Raw genomic sequence first — 19,694 nt, 5'->3', positions numbered from 1 at the left:
ATAAATACAACCTTTTCAGATCATAAAGCAATAAAAATATTGATCAGAAAGGGTACATGGAGAGCCAAATCAAAAATTAATTCGAAATTAAATAATATGATACTCCAAAATTGGTTAGTTAGAGAAGAAATCATAGAAACAATTAATAATTTCAATGAGGAAAATGACAATGGTGAGACATCCTTTCAAACTTTATGGATGCAGCCAAAGCAGTACTTAGAGGAAAATTCATATCCATGAGTGGATATATTAACAAATTAGGGAGGGCAGAGATCAATGAATAGGAAATGCAAATCAAAAAGCTTGAGAACAAACAAATTTAAAACCCTCAGAAGAAAACCAAACTAGAGATCCTAAAAATTAAGGGAGAAATTAATAAAATCAAAAGTGATAGAACTATTGAGCTAATAAACAAGACTAGAAGCTGGTACTTTGAAAAAACAGACAAAATAGACAAAGTACTGGTCAATCTAATTAAAAAAAAGGAAAGAAGAAAGGCAAATTAACAGCATCAAGGAGGAAAAGGGGAACCTCATCACCAAATGAAGAGGAAATTAAGGCAATCAATAAAAACTACTTTGCCCAACTATATGGCAATAAATATACCAACCTAGGTGATATGGATGAATATTTACAAACAAGTAAATTGCCTAGACTAACAGAAGAAATAGATTTCTTAAATAATCCCATATCAGAAAAAGAAATCCAACAGGCCATCAATGAACTCCCTAAGAAAAAATCCCCAGGGCATGATGGATTCACCAGTGAATTCTATCAAACATTCAAAGAACAGCTAACCCCAATACTATACAAACTATTTGACATAATAAGCAAAGAGGGAGTTCTACCAAATTCCTTTTATGACACAAACATGGTACTAATTCCAAAGCCAGGCAGGCCAAAAACAGAGAAAGAAAATTATAGACCATATAGACTAATGAATATAGATGCAAAAATCTTAAATAGGATACTAGCAAAAAGACTCCAGCAAGTGATCAGAAGAATCATTCACCATGATCAAGTAGGATTTATACCAGGGATGCAGGGCTGGTTCAATATTAGGAAAACCATCCCCATAATTGACCACATCAACAAGCAAACCAACAAAAATCACATGATTATCTCAATAGATACAGAAAAAGCCTTTGATAAAATACAACACCCATCCTATTAAAAACACTAGAAAGCATAGAAATAGAAGGGTCATTCCTAAAAATAATAAACAGTATATATATAAAACCATCAACTAATATCATCTGCAATGGGGATAAACTAGATGCATTCCCATTAAGATCAGGAGTGAAACAAGGATGCCCATTATCACCTCTATTATTTGACATTGTACTAGAAACACTAGCAGTAGCAATTAGAGAAGTAAAAGAAATTGAAGGCATTAAAATAGGCAAGGAGGAGACTAAGTTATCACTCTTTGCGAATGACATGATGGTCTACTTAAAGAATCCTAGAGATTCAACCAAAAAGCTAATCAAAATAATCAACAACTTTAGCAAAGTTGCAGGATACAAAATAAACCCACATTAAGTCATCAGCATTTCTATATATTTCCAACACAGCTCAGCAGCAAGAACTAGAAAGAGAAATCTCATTCAAAATTACCTTAGACAAAATAAAATACTTAGGAATCTATCTCCCGAGACAAACACAGGAACTATATGAACACAACTACAAAACACTCGCCAAACAACTAAAACTAGACTTGAGCAATTGGAAAAACATTAACTCATTAACTGCTCATGGGTAGGATGAGCCAATATAATAAAAATGACCATCCTACCCAAACTCATCTATATATTTAGTGCCATACCCATGGAACTTCCAAAAATTTTTTTTACTGATCTAGAAAAAACCATAACAAAGTTCATTTGGAAGAAAAAAGGATCAAAGATATCCAGGGAAATAATGAAAAAAAATACAAAGGAAGGGGGCCTTGCAGTCCCAGATCACAGACTATACTATAAAGCAGTGGTCATCAAAACAATTTGGTACTGGCTAAGAGACAGAAAGGAGGATCAGTGGAATAGACTCGGGGTAAGTGACCTCAGCAAGACAGTATATGACAAACGCAAAGATCCCAGCTTTTGGGACAAAAATCCACTATTTCAGAAAAACTGTTGGGAAAATTGGAGGACAGTGTGGGAAAGATTAGGTTTAGATCAGCACCTCACACCCTACACCAAGATAAATTCAAAATGGGTGGATGACTTGAACATAAAGAAGGAAACTATAAGAAAATTAGGCGAACACAGAATAGTATACATGTCAGACCTTTGGGAAGGGAAAGGCTTTAAAACCAAGCAAGACTTAGAAAGAGTCACAAAATGCAAAATAAATAATCTGGAATTCATCAAATTAAAAAGTTTTTGTACAAACAAAACCAATGTAAATAAAATCAGAAGGGAAGCAACAAATTGGGAAACAATCTTTATAAAAACCTCTGTCAAAGTTTAATTACTCAATTTACAAAGAGCTAAATCAATTGTACAAAAAATCAAGCCATTCTCCAATTGATAAATGGGCAAGGGACATGAACAGGCAGTTCTCAGCCAAAGAAATCAAAACTATTAATAAGCACATGAAAAAGTGCTCTACATCTCTTATAATCAGAGAGATGCAAATCAAAACAATTCTGAGGTATCACCTCACACCCAGCAGATTGGCTAACATGACAGCAAAGGAAAGTAATGAATGCTGGAGGGAATGTGGCAAAGTAGGGACATTAATTCATTGCTGGTGGAGTTGTGAACTGATCCAGCCATTCTGGAGGGCAATTTGGAACTATGCCCAAAGGGTGATAAAAGACTGTCTGCCCTTTGATCCAGCCATAGCACTGCTGGGTTTGTACCCTAAAGAAATAATAAGGAAAAAGACATGTACAAGAATATTCATAGCTGCACTCTTTGTGGTGGCCAAAAATTGGAAAATGAGGGGATGCCCTTCAATTGGGGAATGGCTGAACAAATTGTGGTATATGTTGGTGATGGAATACTATTGTGCTAAAAGGAATAATAAAGTAGAGGAATTCCATGGAGACTGGAACAACCTCCAAGAAGTGATGCAGAGCGAAAGGAGCAGAACCAGGAAAACATTATACACAGAGACTGATACACTGTGGTACAATCGAAGGTAATGGACTTCTCCATTTGTGTCAATGCAATGTCCCTGAACAATCTGCAGGGATGTAAAAAACACTATCCACAAGCAGAGGATAAACTGGGGGAGTAAAAACATCAAGGAAAAGCAACTGCTTGACTACAGGGGGGAAGGGGATACGACTGAGGAGAGACTCTAAATGAACAGTCTAATGCAAATACCAACAACATGGAAATGGGTTCAAAGGAAGAACACATGTGGTACCCAGTGGAATCATGCGTCGGCTATGGGAGAGGTGGTGGGAAGGGAGGGGGGGGAGGAAAAGAAAATGATCTTTGTTTCCAATGAATAATGTTTGGAAATGACCAAATAAAATAATGTTTAAAGTGAAAAGAAAAGAATATAAAAAAAGATAATGGTAAATAAAAGTAAAACTACTTACACCATTAAAAAAACGGTTTATAAAATACCATCAACAACAAAATATAAAAATCATCTATTTAACTGACTTGCCTTCACTGTCATTTTCTTCAAGCCCATGGCAAGAATGCATGTTGCCATAGTCAAAATATCTGTTGGACTTGATTTGTAATTGGCTTGATTTTTCCAGGATTTTCAGTGGATAAAATAACCATAGTGAGTAAAAAAAAAGTCCCTTTTAAAATCATTCTGAAATGAATATTAGGATCTAACTGAGTTAGATGGGAAACGGAATGGGAGAGGGCAGTAACATCAGAAGAAACAGTATTTTTCATCTTTAGGCTATGGGAACTATCTGTACATTTGATTATACAATTTTAGAGGTGGGGACTTCATGAAATGACAAGAGAGTCAGGTGTTTCTTCATCTTTTAAGAGTATTATAAGTTTTCTCACAGTTAGATGTGACAGAGATAAAGATAATTGAGTATTATTGTGCAGATATCTTGTCTCTGCCATCCCACCCTTCTCAGGGAGAGATGAAAAATAAGACAAATAGGCAAACAGTTAAGAAAAAGATAAAAAAGTGTGGATGAGGAGAAATACAACAAAAATGAACACCAAATCTTGGCTGATATTTAACAAAAGATACAAACTAAATAACTATGTTGTTCACCAACAACTACCAAATGCTACATCTATTTTCTTCTTCCTATAAAATCTCTATGCATCCAGCAAGAGTATTTGGAAAGGGGGCAGCTAGGTAGCTGAGTGGATTGAGAGCCAGGCTTAGAGATGGGAGATCCTGGGTTCAAATATGGCCTCAGACACTTCCCAGCTGTGTGACCCTGGGTAAGTCACTTAACCCCCATTGCCTTAGTACTAATACACAGTATTGATTCCACGATGGAAAGTAAGGGTTTAAAAAAAAAAGAGTATTTGGATGTATCCAGACACTAGAGATTGTTTAACATGATAAGAGTCATAGTATTAGTGAATCTTTCTCAGTTTCCCAAGAGGCTTGAAATCAACCAGTTCTTCTAAGAGTGCAATCACATTACCAGTATTTTCTTTTTGCAAAATATTACAAAACTGCAGTTGAAAACTGAACACTTTTGCCCTTTTCATTGATTTTACTTCTTCATTTTTTGTTTCATCATGAATATAAATGTTATTTGGGAATTGCTTTAAGCAGAGTTCCTTGGTTAACAGAGGGTGGGGGTGGATAGGAGGAAATTGTCAGTCAATGTCTCTCCCTGCAATTGCCTGTAACCTGAATTAAAAGTGTCTCTGACAGACTTCAGTCAAAATGCAGAATGAACCTTGTTTCTTTCACACTATGCCTGAAGAAAATATGAGAACAGAAAAGGAAGGCATTTGCAAATTTTCTATAGCAGTCCACATATTCACAGTAAAAGCAGATGATGGAGAAGTATAGAGGCTATAAGTTCCCACTCTATCTAGGGTTTGTTAATTACAAGAAATCCTTTTACTCAATATTCCCAGCCATGTTAAGACCATACAAAATATTATAAGTGTACCCACAGTACATTTATAAACTGATTATCAAAAGTACTCAAATAAATATTTTAATAAACATGTACTTATAATGTAATATGAAAGGCTATAGAATATATTCTCTACTAATTTGAAAAAAATATAGGAATTTATTATTAATGTAAAGTCTCTAGAGAATGTTCTTGCATGTGTACATGACTTTGTAGCAATTTCTTTGAGCCTTAGAACACATAGAACCTTTTCAGGAAAATCCAAAATCAATCATGATGCCAGCCTAACCAACCACAAAGAAAAAACATATGGATGAACAAAGGATAATTATATGATGTTCAAATGAATAGGTAATGCATTTTCCTAGTCCATAAGTATTCACACATGTGTGAATATGTATATTCACATATATACATATATTCACATAGAAATATATATTTATGTGTGTATTGTATTAGGTATACACACATGCAAGTGTATAATATACGTATCTACATATAGATTTACAGAGATGCCTAGGATGGTCAATGCGCAATATTCAGAAGTGAAAATAGCAGACTAGATTACATTTGTGAAATAAGTCTTTCTGGAGCACTAATTACCTCTTGGTGATACAATATGGCATCCCAGAATGGTGAAATCTCAAGAGAATCACAATTGCATGTTAACTAAAGGTCAATAAAATATATATTTGCTAGTTGTCAGCAGGATGTGGTATGTTAACAATAATGATTTGTGTTTAGAAGTGGTGTAAAAGATAAAGATTTGCTTGATTGGAGAAGGAGGTGGGTCTGTCTGTCATCGAGCAAGAAAGTATGATAACAGATGGACTGCCTGAGTGTGGTCCTGGTATTTGTGAAATGTTGAGAAGCAGCGGAAGGTCTCTAGTATTTTGAATAAAGCCTATGAGTAATTGAAAGATATGGACCAGAATCATGCATGAGGAGAAGAAATGGAAGACATTTGATACACTCTCATTTCAATGAGATAACAACTCCGTTGTAGCATTGACATAAAGCCACAAAATTAAGTTCTTCCATTAATGTCTTATACTGATTTGTATCATGGTATTGAGTTAACACTAGATTCTTATAGACTATGACAACAGAAGCTCTGTTAGGAAGCCAGAGAGGCTTCAAGTAGGGTCCCAAAAAAGGGCTCTTGTGTGAGAAAAATCCTAGAAAAATTCAGTGAGTACAATTTTAGCTGAGCAAATAGGATAAATAAATAAGAATTACAAATACAAATGCAAATAAGTATATATGTATGAAGTTGCTTACATAGGTGTGATTAGATAGATAGAGATCTCTGTATAGTATCTCATGAATTATAAGGCATTCAGGGATTACAAGTCTGTATCTATGGAGGGTGTGACCTCCCCAAAACAATGAATATTTAAATGTTGAGATCATATTATGAAAAAGGAACAAAATATTCAGCCCTCCCTAAAGAGTAAAATGCAAGGTGTATATGAAGGCTAAGAGTAGCATCCCAGAAGCTTAACGACAAGTGGAAAAAATGAGACCTATATTTCATTTTTATATATATGAGATTTATTTGATTACTTCAATCTATTCCCCACTAATTGATATAGTGTGTGCATTTTAGTAAAAGCTTGAATGTACATGATAAATATTTATATGTGTGTATATAAATTTATATGTATATTTGAATGCTTCTATATATACATGCATATGTGTATGTAATTCTAGTCCATTTTGATTCTATTTTTTATTTAGCTTATTAAAAATGAATATAAACAGACTCTACGCTCCAGGACCTTCTGAGAGCTTATAGCCTGTAGCAGCTTTCTAGATAACAGCTTCTTCAACCAGAGGAGTTCTGACTTCTCGGCCAAACTGTTTGAAGTTTCCAAGGCTTGAGGAGAGGGTGGTCTTTTCAGAGGAAAAAAAGCCAGTATTTCAAAGAAAAGACATACCTTTTTTTCCCCTCTTTAGTGCCAAGATTTGAAAATTCTCTGAAGAGGAAAAAAAGGACAGCTTCACTTGAAAATGCAGCATTGCTCTGAAAAGATCTATTTCTCCACCTCACAGGGACTTCAGACATTCTCCCTGCCAAGTTCATGCTACTTAGGTACATTGACCAGTGTTCTAAAAGCAGCTTTTTCTTTTAGGTTCATGTTAGGTCATTAATTTGCTTATAAGCATTCAGCTAAAATATCTCAAAGGAACTGAATAAAATTCTCATCAAATTCATTTGAATTATAGGGGAAAAAAAAGTCATATACACATGGGACTTTATTTCCCTTAGATTCAAGGCAAGTGAGAGTCAGCTCTCCCAGCATGGGCCAAAACCTGAAATAATCAGAAATCTAGACACAGTTTGACCCATTTACTTCATACCCTGCTTCTTCGGTGTCTGAAGCCTTCTTTCCCAGGGCCTTAGATTTTGAAACTGACTGAAAAGGGCAGTGTGAACAGTTTCGTGAAATCATATTTTGCTCAGTTACTCAGCGTAACTAAGCAAATTCTAAAATCAATTATTTAACATCATGTAATTAATCTGGATATCGAGGCTAAGGGGAGCTTATTCAATCATGCAAATAGCCTTGAATAGAAAGGAACATCAGTGTGTTCATCAGCAGAGAGGCAGCATGACAGTGTAAAGAGGGCTAACTTGATATCAAATGGGACCTGTGTTTGAATCCTAGCTCCAATACTTAACAGCTTTGTCTGAGAATGGACCATTAATGCTATTTCTTTTAGCCTCTTTTTCCATATCTGTAAAACAGTTCTAACAAAACCTCTTGTACCTATCTCAGCGGAATAATGAGAATCAAACAAGATATATTCTGAAAAGTGTTTTTTTTAATGATAAGCCATTATTGAAATATCAGCTTCTTTAAACAATAAACCTGTATTGCTCATACTTTGACTTAATATTGAGTAGGACAGAAGTGTAATATGTCATTCACCTCAAAGAGCTTATAGTGAAATTAGGGTGGACATAGGCATATGGATAGTTAAATAATAATGCCTAATAATGTAAGGTTGGAACTTAATATTTGTTTAAAAAATATGCTAGAGGAAGTCAGAAGGAAGTGAGGAAAATCATTGTGGAAGGTTTCAGAGAAAAAAGAGGAGGACATTTTAGGGGAAAGAGTTGATCTGATCAAATACAGAAATGCCTTTAATGTGTTCAAACAATAATGAATAGATAAGCTTGATAGATTGGAATGTTTATACATAGAAGTTGAAGACTGGAGTTGTAGGCTAAAGTCAGATTGTGGAGGCTAAAGCTTTAATTCTATTGGAGTGTGGGCTATGTGGAAGGACAATACTAGAAGTTTTTGAGCAAGGGAGTAATCTATATAAATCGGCATTTACATAAGATCAATATGATAGTGACATAAAAGTTTCAAGTGACTATTTAAAAATTAAAGTTAATATTCTTTAGTTACAGAATCTGATTTATTAGTCAGCTTTTCATGTTATCTTGTTCAATCAATGCAGGAATATTTCTGACAAGTGATCACATTCCCTCTGCTCTCATAACTCTATGACAGTCATTTTAGGAGATGATAGAGCACAGAATATAATATTATTTAAAGTGGGAAGGTACCTATTCCAATCCCTTTATTTTGTAGAGAAGGAAATTAAAACCTAAAGAAATGATTTTCCCATGGTCATACACATATTGTTAAAGTAAAACACTTTTCAAATAGCAGAAATGGGATTTGAACAAAATACTTTTTCAATTATACCATTACTAGTCAAATTATTTTTTATTGTTTTTATTCTTTCCATGTATACTACTACTACATCTACTACTCTTATTTCCATCTTTTTTGGATGAAGTTCAGATAGAAATTACTATCCTGTAGCAAATCATTACACTACTATGATTTTATATTTAATATCCTTAAACTATTGTCTAGGTGGATAAAAAGATGCTATTTTGCAATGGAAGGAAATAATGAGATGTAAGCTCTAGGATTAATAAAAGAATATTCAAGTAAACACTAATAGCAAACAGGATAATTCATATGAAATATACCTTAACTTGTTCCCATGTGATTTTGATTTATTTTTCTAGATTTATACACTTTGAAAGCTTTTTATTCAATTTAGTTTGGATGCATTGAGTATTTGGCATTGTATCTTCTTCCATTAAAAAGGCTTTTTCCCCAACAATATTAAGTATAAACAATTGTGGGCAACAATTTAATTCTGTTCACCTAGCTTTTAAAATATTCATCTATCTACATTTCTATCTGTCTGTATATTTATTAAAAGTATTTGTTATGTCTCTCTTCCATAGTCCCCTTCAATTTAACAATGAAATAGAAAACACAGATATACACAGTCCAACAAAATAAGTCCTTACATCGGTCATATTCAGAATTGTATGTACTATTCTTTATTTTAAGTCCATCACTTGTCTCAGGAGATGAACACTGTGTTTTATCTTGAGTACTCTAGAAACATACCTAGTCACTACTTTTATTAGTGTTCTGAAATCTTTTGAATTTGTTTTTCTTTATTATGTTGTTCTCATTGTAGAAAATATTTCCATAGTTCTGCTCACTTCTCTGCATCAGTTCATAAAAGTCTTCTTACTTTTAGCTGAAACTGTATATTTCAACAATTAATGTGGCCAATAATACTTTCCTACACTCATCTGAGATATTTTTTCACCTCTTCTCCATTAGGTAGGTAACCCTCTTTTAGTTTTCAGCTTTGGGCTATGAACATCTATCCTTTTGTTCAAGAAAATGCTCATTAAAGATAGAATCAGAATGAAAGACTGAAGGAGCATTGCAAAACCACACATACAAACACACAAACACAAACACACACACACATATATAAATACTGTCAGAATGATAGTTTCTATAATGCTGTGATCTCCAAAAAGAAGAAATGCCTTTTGCTTCTTCCAAATGGGCAATATTGTGCCACTGCTATCATAGCCAATTCTAAATGTGATAAAGTCATTTTGAAACTTATCCACTTTCTCACAAGGATATATACATGAAGTCACTTGGGAGACATTAGATTAGTTTACAGAATCACATCATACTACACAATGAAAGATTATAAAATCAAAATGTTATATGAGAACAGAGTGGACCAAACAGTTATATAGAGAGAACATTCTTGGGAAGGTATTTTCAAGTGAATAAAAAGGCAAGAAGGAATAAAAACAGAGAGTCATCTCCTATTTTGCAAGTGCCAGTGTTATAACTAGCTATATACTATGTTACCATTCCTCATTTATCCAAATTTTCATCATTTCTAAAATGATGTTGGAAAAAACCTAGTCCTACATTTTTTGTGTTCACCTTTTATTCCTAATGGGCCAGTGATTAATTGCCTGCATGACTTTCAGGCCTGGAGTAAAAGTTTTGAGACACTCAAGCAAATTCTAGTTCTTCCAGAGTCATGGCTGAAAGTCCATAGAATCAATTGATCCAGGGGACCAAGCAAGAAATGTAAACCGTCTTCTGGAAGAAGTGTTAAATTTGTATTGGTGTTAGGATGGTTGTTGTTAATAGGAAATGGCTCCTGAGGCTAGGTGCATGGGGCAATTGTAACTAGAATTTTGCAAATGCAAAGCACTGGAATTTAGCACAGGCAAGAAATCATAGAAGGACATTCTTCTTTTATGGTAGGGCATCATTAATATTTGCCTCATCTGCACTCAGTTGAAATTCCCTGTTCCAATACAAATAAGGGCCATTGCAGTACAGGCTCAGACAGGTTGGTCTTGATGGTCTATAAGCTCCCTTGTAATGTGATGCAAAAAGAGGTTTTTGGCTATACATTTTTTGGATTATTGGTGCTGTACAATAAATATTGGCCTCCGGGCAAATTTACTGATTAAAACCCTAATCTGAAGACCCATTTTGTACATTATTTAGTGTAAAATAGGAAGGTAATACACCCCAAAGTTACTTATTACTAAGCATTCCGTTTTGAGGCAATTATAGTTGTGAATCTGACCACCAGGTCAACCACATGATTAGAATATGGCAAAATGGTAACCAAACAATTTCTGAGTGATAGGTAAGGATGCAAGTCAAGCATAAAACAAATAGAAGGAGCCCCACAAAACCTCATGGAAGCACATAATAGAATAAAGGGTTACTGCTGCCAACATCTGGAAAACAGCAGCAGCAGATGGACCATACTGTTGTGCAACAAGTAGAACTAGGACTATTCAGTCTGCTAAAAAAAGAAAAGAAAAAAGCATAATGAGGGAAGGAAGGAAGAAGGTAGAAAGTAAAGAAGAAAGGCAGGAAGGAAAGAAAGGATGTAGAGAGGAGAGAAGAAAGAAAGAAAGAAAGAAAGAAAGAAAGAAAGAAAGAAAGAAAGAAAGAAAGAAAGAAAGAAAGAAAGAAAGAAAGAAAGAAAGAAAGAAAGAAAGAAAGAAAGAAAGAAAGAAAGAAAGAAAGAAAGAAAGAAAGAAAGAAAGAAAGAAAGAAAGAAAGAAAGAAAGAAAGAAAGAAAGAAAGGAAGGAAGGAAGGAAGAAAGGAAGAAAGAAAGGAAGAAAGGAAGGAAGGAAGGAAGGAAGGAAGGAAGGAAGGAAGGAAGGAAGGAAGGAAGGAAGGAAGGAAGGAAGGAAGGAAGGAAGGAAGGAAGGAAGGAAGGAAAAATGATGGTAGAGGGTCAGAGAAAAGAAAGAATGATCGGATCCTACAGTGTGGCAAATATTCTATGCAGAACATAGCAATGGAATTCCATAAAGCTATTCTGCCAAATATCTACCCAAGCCACAGTGTAGACCCCAAAATCTAACTTACTGCTTCTTGTAATGACCATCATTTTGGGTATCTTCATCTCTATTTACCACAGCACAATACTACCCAAAGTTATAGTTATTGATTCAAGAGTTTTTATACTTTTCCCTTCTTTGCCTCCCTACAGATTTCCAAAAGTGATGCTTATATTTAAATATCAATTAGCAAAGAATGGCAATAAAGAAGTTGGGTCTGTGTTTTTGATGAAACAAAAAAAAAAGACATCGATAAAAAGGAAACAGGTAGGTGGCACAATAGACTGCCAGGCCTGAAGTTAGAAACACTCATCTTCATGCGTTCAAATCTGGCCTCTGACATTTACTAGTAGTGTGACCTTGGGCAAGTCACTTAACACCGTTTGCCTCAGTTCCACCTTAGTAAAATGAACTGGAGAAGGAAGTGGAAAACCATGTGAATATTTTTGTCATAAAAAACCCCAAATGAAGTCACAAGGAGTCAGATAATATTAAAATACTGAACAACAACTAAAAGAAGGAGCTAACTTAAGGGATAAAAGTTGTGGCATTAACATTTAGAATTTCCTCTTTAGAATGTTTTCTTTGGGGAAAAGGCTGAAGTTTCTGTAGCTTCTACTGGATTGTCCACTGTCTTTTTCCAAATGTACAAGTTTAGGACCACATGCCAAAGAGCTGCCTCATTAGGCCCCATTGAAGTTACCATTGCACAATACCCTGATGTAGGAAATCAGAAGATGGGTATCTGAGGAAGGAGAGAAGCATGAACTGTGGGGATTGCTTTCTCCTCTGCTCACCTCTGTTAGTGGGGAGAAGGGCTTGCTATGCCTTTAATTTAACCCTTTTTCTGCCCTGACCAGTATCAAGCACATTCTGCTTTTGAAGGAAAAAAATGTTCACTAATGGAAGAATCAAATTATATCAGAAAGGAAAGCACTTTAAGCTTTATTGCTGTAGATCACTCTGCCTCCAGCTGTGAAACTGATTGATGTTTAAAGCCCCGGAGGCACTGGCAGCTGTGGTTGCTGTTTCAAAGCAGGGAAGAGAAAGTGTTGGGGGGATAGGAGGAGAGAAGTAGAGAATTATATGGGTAAAAAAATCCTTGATTTTCTTCACAAAATTGGGTAGAGGGGAGTGGAGAAAATACATGAATAAATACACTATATTAATATGAATATATATGTTTATCTTATAGGATCATAGATCCTAAACTAGAAAGAACCTTAGAAGTCATTGACTATAAGCTCCTCATTTTACAGACAAGGAAACTGAGTTCTTAATAAAATAAATGATTTGCTCATTCACAAAGACAGTGAAGGTCTGAGGAAGAATTTGAAACCATTACTTTCTGATTCCAAGTATAGTATCCTATTCCTTTTAGGATGAGAAATATGATGGTATAGTGGGAAAACCACTGGATTTGATGTCAGAGTCATTTATTAAGTGTCTATGGGGAAATTACTTTACTTCTCTGCCCCCCAATTTTCAATCTGTAAACTAGGGAATTAGATTTGATGGCCAAAAAGATTCCTTCCAGCTTGAACTCTAAGATCCAATTTCCCATTTTATTTCTTATATACAAGTAAAATTGGAATAGATCATAGGAATCTTCTGTTAAGTTCCTCTCATTTTATAAATGTAAAATGAAACTGAGAAGCAGAGAGATGAGAGGACTTGTCTAAGGCCACACTGGTAGTGAGTAGCAGATTATCCTGTAATCTTTCCTCTCCAAAGCCCTTAAGCCTCATTTTACAGAAAAAGAAACTGAGGCTTGGAGAGAGAGAGAGACTTACCAAATATCAAAAAGCTTTTAAGTGTCATTGTGGGTTTGTTTCTAAGAACATTTATCTTCCCACTAGGCCTTACATCCTTAATTATAGAAAGAAAGGATGATTTTGAATGGTTGGGACAGGGGGAATTGTATTCTAGGCTTGACAGATGATTTTAACTGATAGAACAAATCAAGAGAACAACTATTAATCAAATTTTGTTAGAATATAAAATACATGAATGAAAGCAATAAGAAAAAAATCTTTTAAAAGTGAGTTTTTGACAAATTATAAAGGAGTTTTTGATACTCCACTGAGGATTTCATATTTTATCCAATAGGCAACTCTCAAGCCTTATGTGAACCCCCTGCTTTACCCCAGACAGGGGAGGGAGTAAATGCTCCCACAGGACTGCTGGACAGAGGGATGGGTGAAGTTAGATGCCTGTGGAGAAGGGAAGAGGAAAAGTTCCCCTCCAGCACCCATGCCATAGATTCACCAGAATGGATTTAGAGCATTCTTTTCATATAATTATATATTATATATTTGATTTCTTCATCCAAAACACTCTGTTCATATCTTTTGACCATTTTATCAGTTGTGGAAACCTTTGTATTCCTACATAATTAACAAAATTATCTATATATTTTAGATATGAGACCTTTATTTGAGAAACTGTAAATTTTTCCCCAAGTCACTGCTTTCCTTCTAATCTTGGTTATATTAGTTTTATTTGTTCAAAAACCTTTTAAGGTTTGGATTAATGGTTTGGCTTTACATTGGTAAAAGTTCCAAATTCTTTCAAAGTTATTTTTCTCCATAATGTTGTCTATATTGGATAAATTGTTCTGCTAGTTCTACTCATTTCTGTCTGTATTGATTCAGAAAGATCTTCACAGTCTCCCATGAAATTGTCTGTTTCTTATGATACAATAATTATAGTCCATTTTATTCATATTATCAATCTATTATAGTCATAAAACAAAATTTGTTCAGACATTTCCAAATAGGAGATCACCCCCTTAGTTTCCAGTGTGGTATAACTCAGAAAAGCTGCCATAAAATACAAATGTATACCTTTTCCCTCTTTTATTAATTTCTTTGAAACATAGACATAGAAACAGTATAGGTTAATAAAAGGGAATAATTAATGATTTAGGCCATCTTTTCAGATGATTATGAATACCTTGAATTTCTTCCTTTATTTTGGATATGAAAACCTCATCATAGGATACCATTACATAGATTTTCCTCAGCTACTGTTTTACAATGAAATTTTTACTTATTAGGCTTGTGCAAGGATTTCTTAAATTTTATATAATGAAAATTATCTAACTTCTGTGATTCTATCACTTGTCCAGTCATTTTTTGCCCTCTTGTTCTGGAACGAAGTTTTCAATTAAGAGAGGATATATATATATACTATATATATGCTTTGTTAATCACTAAGTAAAACCAACTAATAAGTGGAACTGAAAATGTTTCTTAGAGAGTCACTTAGGGTTTGTTTTAATTTAGTCATATAAGATGCCATTATTTGAGGTCATTTATGTAAGGGCTTATACAGTTTATGGAAGTTACAGATATGATTCCTGAATTGTATTTCCTATTAGCTATAATATTTCCTCATTCCAGATTGCCTTATTTTATACAATAGGTGTTATAATTAAAAGTAAAAGTAAAACTTAAAAAAAATAAATCTCCTCCTTCATGACTGGAAATTGTGTCTTAGATAGATCTATATCAGCACATGTCTGGAAGAAAAATTCAAAAATATTATTTCCTTAATACATATCTAGAGTATAAGGGATTCTAAATTTAAGAGTTCCAAATGCATATTTCACTTTAACATCCCTCTTTGCCTTTGTGTTTTTTTTCCCAGTTCATTTCAGGTGAATTTCAGTAATGTTCAATACAATTCAATCTAGTCAATCTTGTGGTGTCACTTGTATGTTTTCCTTCCTATCATTTCTTATTTTCCTGCTTTAACAGTGTCATCTAGTCATTCCCTCTTTTGTTTGCCACCCATTTGCCAAGAGTAAAAGAAATGAATATGGATAGTTCTTGTCAATTTAGGGAGTTTTTTCTCAATCACTTGATAAATGGACATAAAAGAGTCATTCAGTCAGATGATATGCAAGTTCTGAAACCATTATAACGAATTCCTCACTGGTCAGCTAATGGTGCAATGGATAGAATGCCGGACCTAACTGAAGTCAGAAAGACTACAAGATGTGCAAAGAGATACCCCATTTAAAATAACCATATGTAGAATAAAATACATAGAAAGTATGCTTGCCAAAACAAATCCAGGAACTAAATAAATTTAATTATAAAACATTTTGATATAAAAATAGTAAGATTCAATAATTGGAGAAATATTAATTGTCCATGGGTGGACAGATCCAATGTAATTAAAATGATAATCCTGAAAAATCTACTTTTTCAATGTCTTTTCAATTAAATGACCAAACAATTCTTATTGAAGTATAAAAATAATTCAAAACTGCATTTGGAAAACAAAAGGTCAAGAATAGCAAAGGAATTAATAAAAAATTTCAAAGAAGGACATCTAGCAGTACTAGATTTTAAACTATATTATAAAATAGCAATTATCAAAACTGCCTAGCACTGGCTAAGAAATAGGAAAGTAGTTCAATGGAACAGAACAAAATCTTATAAAATATTATAGTAATTTGATGTTTTGCAAAAGTAAAGATCCAAGTTTGGGGCATAAGAATTCATTATTTGGTAAAAAATTTTGGGAAAACTAGAAAGCAATCTGGCAGAAATAAGATATAGACCAATATCTTACATTATTTACCAAGATAAGATCAAAATGAATACATGACAAAAGCATAACAGGAGATATCAAAAGAAATTAGAAGAGTAGAGAACAGATTACCTCTGATTTATGAATAGGAGTAGAATTTATAAATAAATAAGAGATAAAACCATTTAAAGATATGTAAGATGGATCATTTTGAATATATTAATTTAAAAATGGTTTGTAAGGATAAAATTAATGTAGCCAAGATGAGAAAGAAAACAGTAAGTTGGGGGAAAATTTTATAGACATTTTCTCAGATAGAGGTCTCATATCTAAAATATGTTAAGAACTTTCTCAGATTCATAGGAATATGAGCCTTTTTCTAACTGATAAGTGATAAATAAATGAACAAAGAATGAGTGCTTGGATAAGATGAAAATGTTCTAAATCATTGCTGATTAGACAGGTACAAATCAAAACAACGCTGAGATATCACATAATACCTATCAAATTGGCTAAAAGGATAAAAGGACAGAATGATATATTTTGGAGATGATGTGGAAAAAACAAGGACAACAATACAACATTGGTGGAACCAGGAAAATTCCAAATGGGGTTACAAAGAGTATTGTACAATTCACAAGACCAAATAAAACAGATTGCCTGAGGATAAATCATATGCCTTGTGGCCCAGATATAAAGCAAGCTGGCCTCACTATGGGCAGTCAGTCGTTTAAGAAGAGAGAAAGATATGAAGGCAGAACAAAGCTTTGAAAACTTACTTTTTGGCTTTTCAATTACACCTTTTATAGAGTAAAGAAGTTGTGCATATATTTCATTCTCCTCCTCCATGAATGGAAATGGTATCTTAAAGCAGAAGCAAATAGCTTTAGGAGGTCTATCTGAAAGGAAAATTCAAGAATATTACTTCCTGAACAGAGGATAAAAGATTTTGAATTTAAGAGTTCCAAAGTTACTTTAAAGAGTGCTTATAGAATGTATTTAAGATTGTAAGGGAAATTGAAAAGTCTGATTGAGCTAGGAGCTAGAGCTAGGATCCTCTTTGGAAGACATTAGACCCCAGAACCATAATTCTGCTGATTCTAGAATGTGATTTCTTATTCTTTTCAAGAGTACCTAGCAGGTCAGAGTATCAGCTGAGTAAGAAGAAGGAGGGAGTGGTGGCTGTGTCCAGGAAGTGAAAGTAAATTACATTGACTCAGCAAGCAGTATTATTGAACTGACTAAAGCACAGGTGTAATCCATGGAGACTTGACAGACAAAGATTATTGGCAGTAATGTGAGAACAGCAATTGCCCTGAAGCATCAGTGACATAATTTGACCCTCTTTAAATTGCTTTGCTCACATGTATTCCCTACATATCCAACTCATGCTTAAGTCATTTTTGTGATGGCATTGATCTTTTCTGAAAATGAAGAATGAACAACACCCCAAATATCTGCTTCTTCATTTATGACCTTTTAGTGTGTCCACTCCCTTGATAATACCATGTGTATTTGTGGGAGCATGTCCCTCAGGCTTAGGAAAGAAATATTGTCTTACTATTTTTCTAAGTATTCCTTTCCAATAAACCCTTGCTTTGAGCTATTGTGACTTATGCCCGACTTGAAGATAAAGCCTCTGATAGAAGACTGATGTATAGTCTTACTATCACAGACTTAAGGAATATGGGTAATCTTCCTCAGAGACCTTAAATACAAAGTTTGAGTTTGGAAAGTAGCTCAAAAAATAACAGTCTATGAGAATCAGAAGGGACTTTAGCTTTTTATATAAAGAAACTTGAATAGCAAATGAGATTCTCTTTTACAGTGATGTTTTCCAAACACTTTAAAAGCAATGGAAATGGGAATGTATAGCCAGACTAGGAGTCTGAGACCAGAATACAATGGAAAGTCAGCTCTTTAGTATGATTTGAGAAATTTTAGGGAACATCCATTATTTCCCTACCTTTCATTTTTTTCTGACACCTCTATTTAAGCATCACTCCTCTGTACTGCCAAGTTCCCTGATTTCACTTACAATGGAGTCAAAAGTTATTGGTCCCTTTTTTTCCCTCTGGGTTGGGAAAATGGTTGTTAGAGTTACTCTATCTTGAGCTTGTTACTCTGACATTTGAATCAAAATACACTGGGCAAGAAAAGAACAACACATTAGTAGTGATGGCCTTCATGGGTTCTAATTATGGGGAAAATATATCCTTGTATCCTTATCTTTATCCACATTAGCTCTTTTCCATTCAACCAAAGTCGTACAATGACATTCTAGAGTTTTCATGAATCTATGGAAACTGGGCCATAGCCCCAGATTACTGGGGTCTCTGGATTTATTTCTGAGCTTCTACCAAAGATACATGCCTCACTAATCTTTGACAATTCCCCATACCCTTCTGTTTTGCAATGAAACTTAAATGAATAATCATTTTTAATGCCTATCATCCAGTAACAGAGCTGAGGTTGAGTTGACTCTCCTGTAGTGCTATAGTCAAGAAAGGCTTTGTCTCATTCTGCTGTTAGCCTATATAACTTTCTATTATCTTTTTGTAGGTGTATGTGTATGATTTAATAGACTATTTCCAGCTGATCTAGAGAATCATATATCCTTTCATATGTGAAATAGATGAGTGCATATATGATGTAATTTTTAATGAATCTGGAATTAAAAAGAGCTCTGGACAATTAAAATAGATATTGCATCAAGCAGAAAAATAGTAAGAGAATGTATTATTCAATTAAATTTTTACTTGTTAAAAATTATATAGACAATAATGAAGGAAAGAAGTAGAAGAAATATATAAGAATGATATTGCTTATTGCAATATACTAATAGGAAAGTTAGACATTAGACTTGTGTGTGGTAACAGCTTCAGATTATTCTTGTTCTCTACAATACCTTTAGGAACAAACTGTCACAAGAGCATATAGATTTATTTTCAAAATATTCTATGCCTTCTTGGGTTCATTTGTATCAACCTTAAGCTCAGAAACTAGCACAGTAGGGTATTTGTCTTCATTAATAAACATTCCTGTTTTGCCCCTACTCCCATTCCCATGACAGTTCTTTTGGTAAAAAGAGGAGATCAAAGTAACTATATATTTCATTTACATAAGTATTTCATAATTGAGAGGCAACATGGTACAGGGATAGCAGGATATACTTGGAGTCATCAAGATTTGCATTTAAATCCTACATCTGACATAAATTGACTTTATGATACTGGGCAAGTCGGGTAACCTCTTAATGTTCCCATAGTACTCTCCCAGAGATGTGTTTCTGATATGCATCACATTTTTCCATGCCTGATAGTTCATAATAGTCATGAAATCACAGATCTTTTCAGATTGAACTTGATTGTGCT

Source organism: Monodelphis domestica, chromosome 2 (genome assembly GCF_027887165.1).
Source record: "Monodelphis domestica isolate mMonDom1 chromosome 2, mMonDom1.pri, whole genome shotgun sequence".
NCBI classification, from domain to species: domain Eukaryota; kingdom Metazoa; phylum Chordata; class Mammalia; order Didelphimorphia; family Didelphidae; genus Monodelphis; species Monodelphis domestica.
Note: the sequence above shows the minus strand (reverse complement) of the source record.